The sequence below is a fragment of the Scleropages formosus genome, chromosome 7 (assembly GCF_900964775.1).
Source record: "Scleropages formosus chromosome 7, fSclFor1.1, whole genome shotgun sequence".
NCBI classification, from domain to species: Eukaryota; Metazoa; Chordata; class Actinopteri; order Osteoglossiformes; family Osteoglossidae; genus Scleropages; species Scleropages formosus.
The window spans coordinates 22,530,879-22,541,761 of record NC_041812.1 but is presented as its reverse complement, the minus strand read 5'-3'; the positions used below and the strand labels follow the sequence as shown (position 1 = coordinate 22,541,761).

General features: G+C 47.2%; 1 protein-coding gene across 2 annotated transcripts in view; it reads left to right on the top strand.

Moving 5' to 3' along the window:
* The first annotated feature begins 989 nt into the window (after positions 1 to 989).
* The window catches only part of LOC108926181 (protein CBFA2T3-like), a 35,598-nt gene continuing 25,704 nt past the window's right edge, over positions 990 to 10,883 (top strand). For both annotated transcript variants that reach the window (XM_018738742.2, XM_018738741.2), the window contains exon 1: positions 990 to 1,376. The gene's annotated coding sequence lies outside the window, so the exon portion shown is untranslated. The remainder of the gene's footprint in view (positions 1,377 to 10,883) is intronic.

Here is a 10,883-nt window from a genome sequence, read left to right as displayed (position 1 = left end):
GGGGCGAATATGGCAAAACACACGGACTGCCGGATTTTATGGAGTCGGTGAAGAGTGTTTATAAGGAGGAGGGTGATCAAGGTGAGAGAGAGAGAGAGAGAGAGAGAGAGAGAGAGAGAGAGGCGGGGAGGGGGGGCTCAGTAGTAGGTGTCTCCGCTCCAGATGGTGATTTAAACGCGCGCGGAGGGCTGCGCACGCAGGAGAGAGCCGCGAGAGCCACGAGCGCACACCCATACAATTACACGTAACCAAAAAACGGCGCGCGAGGACAAAGGCGAGGGAGCGCGAGCGCCCTTCGCAGCGCGTGTCTGACACTTCATCGGAGACGCGCCGCGCACGGCGGACGGTGGACGGGACTGTCAGCGGACTGCTGCATGGACAGAGAGGGACGGACGGTCCTCGGTCACGCCGATCGGAGCCCCGCAGCCGAGCCAGCGCTACACACACACACAGCACATGATAAACGCGTATACGCGCGTGCTTTTCCCGCGTTGTGTTTTGGATGTACCGATGAGCGGAGCATCATCATCATCATCATCATCAACATCATCATCATCGCTGGTGTCCGCGCGCTGAGCACCGACGACTGACTCAGTCTGAGCGGCGCGCGCAGGATCCCTCCACCCTGGAAGTACAACTGGTGTCACTTCGGGCTTTCAGCCCCGCTTTCTCTTTCTGCCACAGAAAGAAGAAGGGGAAGGGAGGCGGAGGACGCCGCGTTTTGCAACTTTTTCACTTGTGAACTCTTCTTATTAAGCTCGTTGTTTGCTAGTAAGGATTATACTGCTGTTATTTATTGTTGCATCCATATATTCAGAACTGCACGCGTACTTCTTCTTCTTCTTCTTGCGCTCTTTCGTTCCGGGCTTCAGCAAACGCGCTGGAACAGAAAATGAAGCATAAAGAAGCTTCTGCTCACATTTTCTGGAAGCAGCCTAACACACACGCAAAATAATAATAATAATAATAATAATAATAATAATAATAATAATAATATACAGAAACGCGTCGGTTGGTGCTTTGATTGAAGCCAACTTTCAACTAGCTGTTTTTTAAGGGAAGGAAAACCAAAGGCAGAATAAAAGATAATGGACACATCCTTCGGGAAGTTAATTATTACCTCACAGTTTTATTTAGCTGAGAAGACAACGCTTTAAACCCAAAGGATTCAAATGCATTTTTGTTTTCTCTAATCGAAATCGGTGGAAGGATCGGGTTCCCGTGCGCGCGCAGAAGAGCTGCTGGGCACGCGCTGTCCGGGACTCGGTGTTCCTCACCGAAATATATTGACTGGCGCCGTATATTCTTCTTTTTTTGTCGGTTTTTATGTGGAATATCGTTGCTGTGATTACCTCGGCTTGACCTCGACCTTCAGAGTAAGTGCATCACTTGTGTTAACTTCGTAGTAAAGCACGCGTGCCTTAGACTAAGGCTTGGATGGGTTACTGGGGGCTACTGGATGGGTAGGACGGGTTAATGGATCTCACATAGTACATCATGGGTTAGTGGATTAGTGGATGGGCTAGGGGATGGGTTGATAGGTTAGTGGATGGGTTAATAGATAGGTTGATGGGTTACTGGGTTAGTGGGTAAGTGGATGGGTTAATGGATCTCACATACTGTGTGCATGGGTTGATGGGTTAGTGGATGGGCTGGTTGATGGGTTACAGGGTTATTGGATGGGTTGATGGGTTAGTGGATGGGCTGGTTGATGGGTTACAGGGTTATTGGATGGGTTGATGGGTTAGTGGATGGGCTGGTTGATGGGTTACAGGGTTATTGGATGGGTTGATGGGTTAGTGGATGGTTAATAGATGGGTTGATGTGTTACTGAGTTAGTAGATGGGTTAGTGGGTAAGTGGAGGGGTGGATGCGTTTATCGATGGGGTTGTGAGTAAGTCGGTGGATTGTGGGGGTGTGTTTGTGGCTGGGTTGTTGATAGGGTTATGGATCACTTAGTGGATGATGGTGTGTATGGGTTTTTAGATGGGTTTGCAGATGGGTGACTGGTGCAATGCACTCAACGTCTGAGCCATTTTTACATTTTCTTGGAGTTATGAATATGAATCCTCCTACCCACATAACAACCATATTACTGACAAATCCAAAGTAATTATAAAGCATTCAACATTACGATGGGATAACTCCGCTGGTGAATAAAATTACTTTTTAATGGAATACTTTCTGTTTTATGATCATTTTGCCATTTTGACAACAGAACACATAAGAATAACGATTCTGTAATTGTCAGCAGTATTACCAGTATTATCTAATTAAATATGCTCCTATTACAGTATGGAATATATATTTTATTTAACTTGGGCTGCAATAATACTGAAGAAATATTAAAATATAGCTTACCTGTCTCTTTGCAATGTTTTAAAAGCTATTTAAAGCTATTCTGGAAGTGGATGCTTGTCTTAAACTGTAAGGAGTAATAATTATGACTTTATATGTTTGTATAATTTTTTTTCATAATTTTATGAAATCTAGGATTCCCCACATAGGACTGTTTGAGGAGTGAGGTAACCCAGGGCTGCTGCCTGGTTTTCCAACCTCTCATCTATTCTGCAAGGACCTGAAGCCTTGATTAAATGATTTGAAACTGTGTAAAAGAAAATGCAGGTTAAAGAAAACTTCTCTGTTAAACTTGTTATACCCGCTTCTTGAAGCCTGATCCTGGTGCCAGGCTGTTGCGCATCTCAGTGTCTTCCTGAACGTCCCACTTTTGAAATTCAGTATTTTTATGCAATATATTTTTCTGTTATACCATAGTTCTTTAAGTTTTAACCATCATGTATTTAAATTGGCTTGTGAAACTCAGATCAATGTGAAAATAGTTCACGATGTGATTTGTAAATAATACTGATAAATGTAATGGAGTTAACTACTAGCCTTAAAAATTCGTAAATGAACCCGTTTTCATAATTCTGCGTATGCACATTTTCAGGCACCACGCCTGATAACAGTTCATTGCATGTTGTTTAGAGCCAGAAAGGTGTGCGGACGGCAAGAGGGGGGTTCATTGCTTGCAGGTCAGCATGACGCAGCTGTCGGACAAAACAGGCAAAGAGCTGCTCTTCTTGAGGTATAAAAATTATGATCACCTCTAGTATTTAGCATTTTCTCTGACAAAGGTGTCACTGTTGCCGCTGTGGTTGAGACCTTCTGAACCTCCTTCCCTGAAGCTCCCGTGACCTGGTAGTGTCCATTCATCTTGTCACTCAGGTGCTATTGGCTTTCAGCACCTTGTTATCCCCAGCACAAATCAATAGGCCTGTACGTAAACACATTCTGAAGATGAGAAACGAGGTGAAGTCCGGAAGGGTTCGGCGATCTGGTTTAGCCCAGCTGCCCGATGGTATCGCTTTTTCTGACAGTAAACAAATTAAGCAGAAAAATTGACTCTGCACTTTAATAGGAGTTGTCCATCAAGCAAGTGCTGAACAACTGTGCCAGAAAAGACTGGCGTACCACTGTGAGACTGTTGATAAGGCAAATGGAGCAGTAAGTAGCCTGTTTAAACACATAAATACTATGAAAGTGAATAATAAATGCATATACCTTTATGTTTACATGTATTCTTTCAGCTGATGCGTTTCGCCAAAGCAACTTATAGTGTTAAGCTACCTACAATTACTTATCCATTTATATAGTTGGATGTATATTTTTCTGTACCTAAGAATCAATCATTGCATTTAGCCCTACATTCACATTGGCAAAGCTGGCAATAGCAATGCTCAGGCAGCACAGCCCTGCTGTCCTGTCCAGGGCCGACACGCCGGGTTTTCACACCCCTGGGCAAGAATCAATCTGGTACTCCTTAGACTTCTCTCTCTAAATTAATAATAGGTACAAATGCATTCATATGACAAAAACAATTTTGTGTTCCATATACTGTACATGGGTGGGGGTGCGGTGGCGCAGTGGGTTGGACCGCAGTCCTGCTCTCCGGTGGGTCTGGGGTTCGAGTCCCGCTTGGGGTGCCTTGCGACGGACTGGCGTCCCGTCCTGGGTGTGTCCCCTCCCCCCTCCAGCCTTGCGCCCTGTGTTGCCGGGTTAGGCTCCGGTTCCCCGTGGCCCCGTATGGGACAGGCGGTTCTGAAAATGTGTGTGTGTGTATACTGTACATGCATACAGATCACAAAGAAGGGAAGATAAAACCTGAATGTAAAAATGTTACTTTTAATGCAATTATTTACAGAAAAAATGTGACCTTTATACAGTAAATGCACAGAACACAAGTTTATATATTAATAACTGAAAACCAAACTTAGTCTCAAGACTGAAGTTTGATGAGGGAACAGGTATCTATATGATAGGTACTGCATAGAGCAACATTTTATACATGTACCTACAAGTACATTTCAAAGACAGTAAGTCGATGGACGAAACGATGTTTAGATAATATATAAGGTGGCGATTTTCTTCAGTGTTTTAATAAAACTATTTCTTAATCATTAAGCAAAGTCTTTTATTATTTTTATTATTTTTTTAATTTTAGTAGCAAAATTTGGTGTCCCCAAATTTTCGTGCCCCTAGGCGATTGCCTGGATTCGCTGAATTATAAAACTGACCCTGGTCCTGGTGGTCATTCACACCACCTCGTCTGATCACTTTGGACAGATGGGAGGTGAGCGACTACTGGAATGCAGCAAAATTCCCTGTAACTCAGTTCCCACGCAGCACCTCTCAGTTTCGTAGCCAGAAAACTTGACGGAACGCGTGAAAGTGCCAGTCAGAGGTCCGAGGGTGCCGTAGAATGCAGTGCTGCCCAAGGAGAGGGGGAACGACCCTAACGCTGTATTAGTATAACACTCTGCAGCCTCAGTGGGGATGAACACAGATAGCATCAAGAATATACTCTCTTTAGAACATTAATTATTTACTTAATCAGCACTGGTAAAAATCGTATGAATTATTAAAGGCATAAGGGAAGCATTAATGCATCGGAGGTCTATAGGAAAGACTGCGGTAAACTGACTCAGTATCACCATGCATTACACCACTGATCTTAAAAGCTGATGGTCTGATTTTAAGTACCTCCCTTAAAGGAGATCCATTCTTTATTCACTACATGTTTATTCAGCTGGACTTGGACCGCACTTGTATTGCCTTGCAGTGTTTAACATCCAGACATTTAAAAATTTTGCCCTAGCATTAATACTTGTCCTGTATGGTGTATTCATATGTTTTATCAAAGTTTTTGATGGGACCTGGTGGAGGACTTGTTGGCATAACTTGTTATGGATTCATAGCAAAAACATTGTACCAGCAATGGTAGAAGAATAATGATTATTTTATTACCTATAAGGAGGCTAAAGCTGATATAAGTGGTGGAAGTTAAAGATACTGAGTAACTGAAATAAAATCTTGCACAGAGGGTGTGAATTTACAACAGATAAGAAAAGCGGTCACTTGGACAGGTAACTCTTTTTTGGAGAGGCAATGTGAAGAGTACATATTAAGAGGTGAGTACAGTTGCCTGGCGGATAAAAGGGCCGAAAAAGAGCCAGGTAGAGAACATCTGCATAGGGTAATAAGTGTTACGGCTGCTGTTGAGACCCCAGCTGGTCCAGTTAGAGCTCCCAGCGGTACGGCCTGCCGCGGGACGACCAGCAGCCGAGCGTGGCATATTGAATTATGGGACTGCGAGGGCAGATGAAGTTAGCCGTCTATAATCGCTGCGCAGAGCAGATGGCGACGGGTGGGAGGTGGTGGGGCGGGGTGGGGGGATGGGTCTCCCAGCCAACCTTTGGAGAGCCCTGCAGTTGTTAGGGACGGCGGTCACCTGGACACTCGACCAACTGTGCTGCCATCCTCTGCCCCACCTTTATTTTCACCCTCCTTGCTGACTATTTTTTTATGAATAAAGCGCTGCGCATGGCATCGGGAGCTCCTTTTGGATCCGAGCGCCGGAACGTTAACACTCACTTGGCATGAGCCTTACTGCGGTGAAGCGAAGCAGCCAGAATGTGTGAGACACACTTGTCCAAGTGTCCTGGAGATTAACCAGAGCGTAATCCTGTAGATACGCTAAGGGCATTGAGCGGTCGCGTGAATGGAGGTCCTCAGACCCTTGAGCACATCTGCCCAGGTGTTAACTGCACAAGGCTGCGTGTTTTCCACTGCTTTTATTTGTTTTGCTGGTTGTAATGGGAAGCGGTTGGATCCGAGCCACACAGATTATCCGAGCATCCGCAGTCAAAGAGATGCACTCAAGTACCAGTTAAACTCCCGGTGTGAAGAGAGTAATTTCCGACAGGGGGGTTCTATCCAAGGCCGATAGATGAGAATTTGCGCTTCTGTGGCAGTGACTGAAAAGCTGTGTTGGTGGGATGAAGACTGACAGCGGGGGAAAAAAAAAATCTATAACCCATTAATGTCAACAGCGTGGGGGCAGGCCGTGTGAGCCAAGTACGCCACGTGTAATGACTTTGCCCTTATCCGTCACTTTCAGAAATAAAGGCACGTCTCCCACTAATATGTGCGGTAGAGTGACGAACTCGAGCGTTTAGCGTGACGGCGAGCCCCGCCGGTTTCACTCGGTTACGTCAACACATGAGCCTGGATCCAGTCCTTCCCCATGGTAGCGGCAGCCTCAACATGGGAAGGGACGTGATCCAGACAGGCTGCAACTGAAAACTCCGGGTTCAAGTGCAGGCGGGGTCACCAATTGCTATGGTTTCCATATGTTTATCCCTCCAAACAGTGGGAACAGCGCTCGCGTTCGCACCGTGCTCCAATTTCCCCGCACATGTGTTTGACATTACGGCGACATGGTCGGCACTCCGGGGAGAGCGGGAATGTCAGCATCCAAACATCTGGCCAAATGAGAAACACATGGAGACGGTGGTGTGGGAAGCCAGAGAGCAGTAACACACACGGTCTCACACATACTCACGCGGAGAGAAGCAAGCAAAAGAAATGGCACCTTGCATTTACACGTCCATATACATTTATTCATTTAGCCGCCCCTTTTCTCCAAAGTGACTTGCAGTGATTATTACCTGGTGTTTAGCTGACGCCTTTATCCCAGGTGGCTAATCGTGTTAGACACACTGCGCTACACTCCCCGCAATCGTTCGCATATCTGAACGGCAGAGCAATGTAAAACAAACTCATAAAGACACAATTTGCATTCGCCAGTTCATCTGAATTACATGCCGTTTTACTGTGGGAGGAAACCGGAGCAACTTATTCTCTCTGGCCGTCACCTTTTGAGCCGTCAGATGGACATCTGTTTCCATCCATCTGTCTCGCTCACAATGACAGAACTTAAAGATCAACCTGCTTGGCTGTTGGTACCGTATTTTTTGAGGTCGGAACATCTTACTGCCGGCAGCTGCCTTCAGCCCCCATAGAAGTGTATAATCTTACAGAATTATGTACCGTAAATCTTGATGAATCTCCAACATTTGACATTATAAAGTCTTTGGTACTGTTCATAATAACACAGTAATTAGATGTTATTATATATTTTATTTAAATTTCGTGTTAATTCCCAGCTGCATGTACGTCATACAGCAAAGGGACAGAAAGACCAGTAGAAGAGGGTCAAAACCAACAGGAAGAAAAACAGACGTTAAGAAGGAAGCTTTGTTCTTCCACATGCTTAGTTTATTGGCAGTTATTCAGATACATAAACAGAAACCTCCACATGAATGATTTAAGGAAAGCCATGGGCGGCAAGGAGAACATGATACCAAGGAGACAAGAGATGCAGCGTGGAGTCAGAGTCCTCTGAATTGGCCGACAATCAGAGAAATCGGCTGCAGCGAATCACTGTAGAAATCCCAGCTAGCAGGAGTTTTTTTTTTTTATTTTTTTTTTTTTAAATAAAATGCTGGGAAAGTTCCCATCATTACTTTTTACACCGATATAATGAGTTTCTTTGTATCTCGGCGTACTGGTGGAATCGGCCACATAGCGCGGGCTGGTTATCACAGAGAGGAGCGCTGACTTCGGAAGATGACGTTGAAATCATAATGCAGAGCCGTCTTCCTCTCGCTGTGTTAGAAGCCACGCGAAAGACTCCGGGCAGAGTCAGAGATTGGGAAGCTGAAAGAGAAGGATGGTCCTTCCCCATATTTGTGAAAATTAGAGGCAGTTATCTCCCGGAAACAGAAGTGCCACGGCGGACGGTTTTGCCGTTTCAGTGCTTTCAGAGTTCTTCTTCAGTTATTTATAAAGACCTCAGTATGTGGTCTGGGCTGAGGCCTAGTTTACTCCAAATTACACACACACACTGTCTGAAACCGCTCATCCTAAGCGGGGTTGTGGCAAACCGGAGCCCAACCCGGCACACACAGGGTGCAAAACTGGAGGGGGAGGGGACACACCCAGGAGGGGACGCCAGCCCATCGCAAGGCAACCTAAGCAGGACTCGAACCCCAGACCCACCGGAGAGCACGACCTGGCCAAACCTGCCCCCCCACCGCACCCCCCACTTACTTGAAATTACTGCTTCGTAAAAAATATTCCCACTAAATACAAAAACATGCCTGTGATACACTGGCGTCCAGAGTTTACCCAGTCCGACCTAGTGTCCCGTACGTCTGGGATAGGTTTTGGACCACCGCGACCCCGACTTGGACAGGCGATTAGTGATAACAAACGAACGATTGTTTAATAGGAACAGAGCGCTTAACTGCTTGCACCCAAAAAAGACTGCAGAAAGATGAATGTTTCATTTGGAGCTTTCTGAAGGAGTTACGCGTTAGGTGTCGGACACACGCTGAAGCTCGGCGAAAAGTGTCACGTTTCCGTGAGGCCTTGCTAACACGGCTGAAAGATACACACACACACACTTTCTGAACCGCTCGTCCCACACGGGGTCGCGGGGAACCGGAGCCTAACCCGGCAACACAGGGCGTAAGGCCATAGGGGGAGGGGACGCACCCAGGACGGGACGCCAGTCCGTCGCAAGGCACCCCAAGCGGGATTCGAACCCCAGACCCACTGGAAAGCAGGACCCGGTCCAACCCACTGCATCACCGCGCCCCCTACTGAAAGATACACTCTCTGTGTTATTAGAACATGCAGATGGATGCAGCTGAAACAGCAGTCACTTTTCCCAGCATATTGCTTCCATTATTCTCAAACTCGTCCACGTGCTGAGCGCTGGAACCCGCAGTTTTAACAGGGTTATGTCACCTTAACTGCCGTTTACTTTAAGATTTCTCCAAATTATGCTCTGCAATTAGTACCAGTTAAACACCATTATTCTGCCAGTCAAGCCGCTACCTGTATGACGGTTTCTTCGTCGCTTTTTTGGTAAGAAAACAGGAAAGATGTTGGCGACGGCTTCCAGCCGTTAAGAATCCTGGAGGGGGTTCCTATTATTTGTTTGCTCAGCTTCGATTGCCGGCCGCGGGCTAAACGGAGCTCCTCTGGGGAAGCCTGTCAGGCTGCTGTTTAACTCCTCACGTGACTCCGCCGGCAAGAGGATTGCGGAGGGGGACGCTGCCGCTGGGGAGAGACTGAGGGACAACAGGCCCAAGGAGAGTCGTGGTCGCAGCTATCGGCAAATCAGTCCAATCAGAAACGTGGCAGAAAAGATTTACGCCACCATACTGACTCTCTAGCTATTTTGTCAAGCTCTCTAGCTCTCTATTTCAATAACTTTAATGAATTAATATATGTATTATAGACAGCGTAGGGGGCGTGGGGGCACGGTGGTGCAGCGGGCTTGGCCTGTGCCTGCTCTCCGGTGGGTCTGGGGTTCGAGTCCTTGTTGGGGTGCCTTGTGATGGGTTGGCATCCCGTCCTGGGTGTGTCCCCTCCAGCCTTGTGCCCTGTGTTGCCGGGTTAGGCTCCGGCTCACTGTGACCCCGCTCGGGACAAGTGGTTTCAGTCGGTGTGTGTGTATAGACAGTGTAGGGAAGTGAATTGAATTAGAAGATATGGGGGTGCGGTGGCGCAGTGGGTTGGACCAGGTCCTGCTCTCCAGTGGGTCTGGGGTTCGAGTCCCGCTTGGGGTGCCTTGCGACGGACTGGCGTCCCGTCCTGGGTGTGTCCCCTCCCCCTCCGGCCTTACGCCCTGTGTTGCCGGGTAGGCTCCGGTTCCCCGTGACCCCGTAAGGGACAAGCGGTTCAGAAAATGTGTGTGTGTGTATTTCTACATTTAAGTAGCCCTTTTACCCATAATTCTATTTAGGTTTTATGTAAGAGTGGCAGTAGGTAACACTGGTGGATCATATGGATGGATGGATGGATGGATCTCTTTTGTACATTGTTTCAGGAGCATTAGTGACTCTAAATTGCCCATAGCGTGAACATATGTACGAATGAGTGCATGTCACTCCCTGCTGTACAGATGTGTGAGTGATTGCAGGAAGTTCAGTGCAGAGCGTATCCAACACTGCAAGTCACCTTGGACAAAGGTGTCAGCTGAACACTACTGAATAATCAGTGCACATCTCTTAGGAGAAAACTGTCTGCTAAAAGTTTCGATATATCTTCATGAAGTGTGAACATCTACTGGAAACATCACATGTAGGTCCAATAGAGGAACCCAGAAGCCTTTTTTATGATTATGCCCCACTCCCTCAGTACATAGACATCAGCAGGATAGGGTTACGTCAGTACCGGCACAAACAAGCCCGGTGGCCAGGCTGCAGGTGGCCTCCGCCACGCCAACGCTGCGAAGGCAGCAGCTGTCAGAACCCCCGACACACACCTGTCACGCAGGAAGCAGGGTCCCGCTGCTGTTTCCCAGCAACACGTCGCCGTCTGAACGCGGCAGCCCGTCCCTCGGCCCGAAACGCGGGAGGGAGGCAGCGAGGCAGAGTAACATCTGGGAGGTGGAGAGGTGATGAGCAACAGCAAAAGAGCAGAGGCAGCAGGAGTGTGCTGCATGGGTAATTCATGGCAGAAAGCTG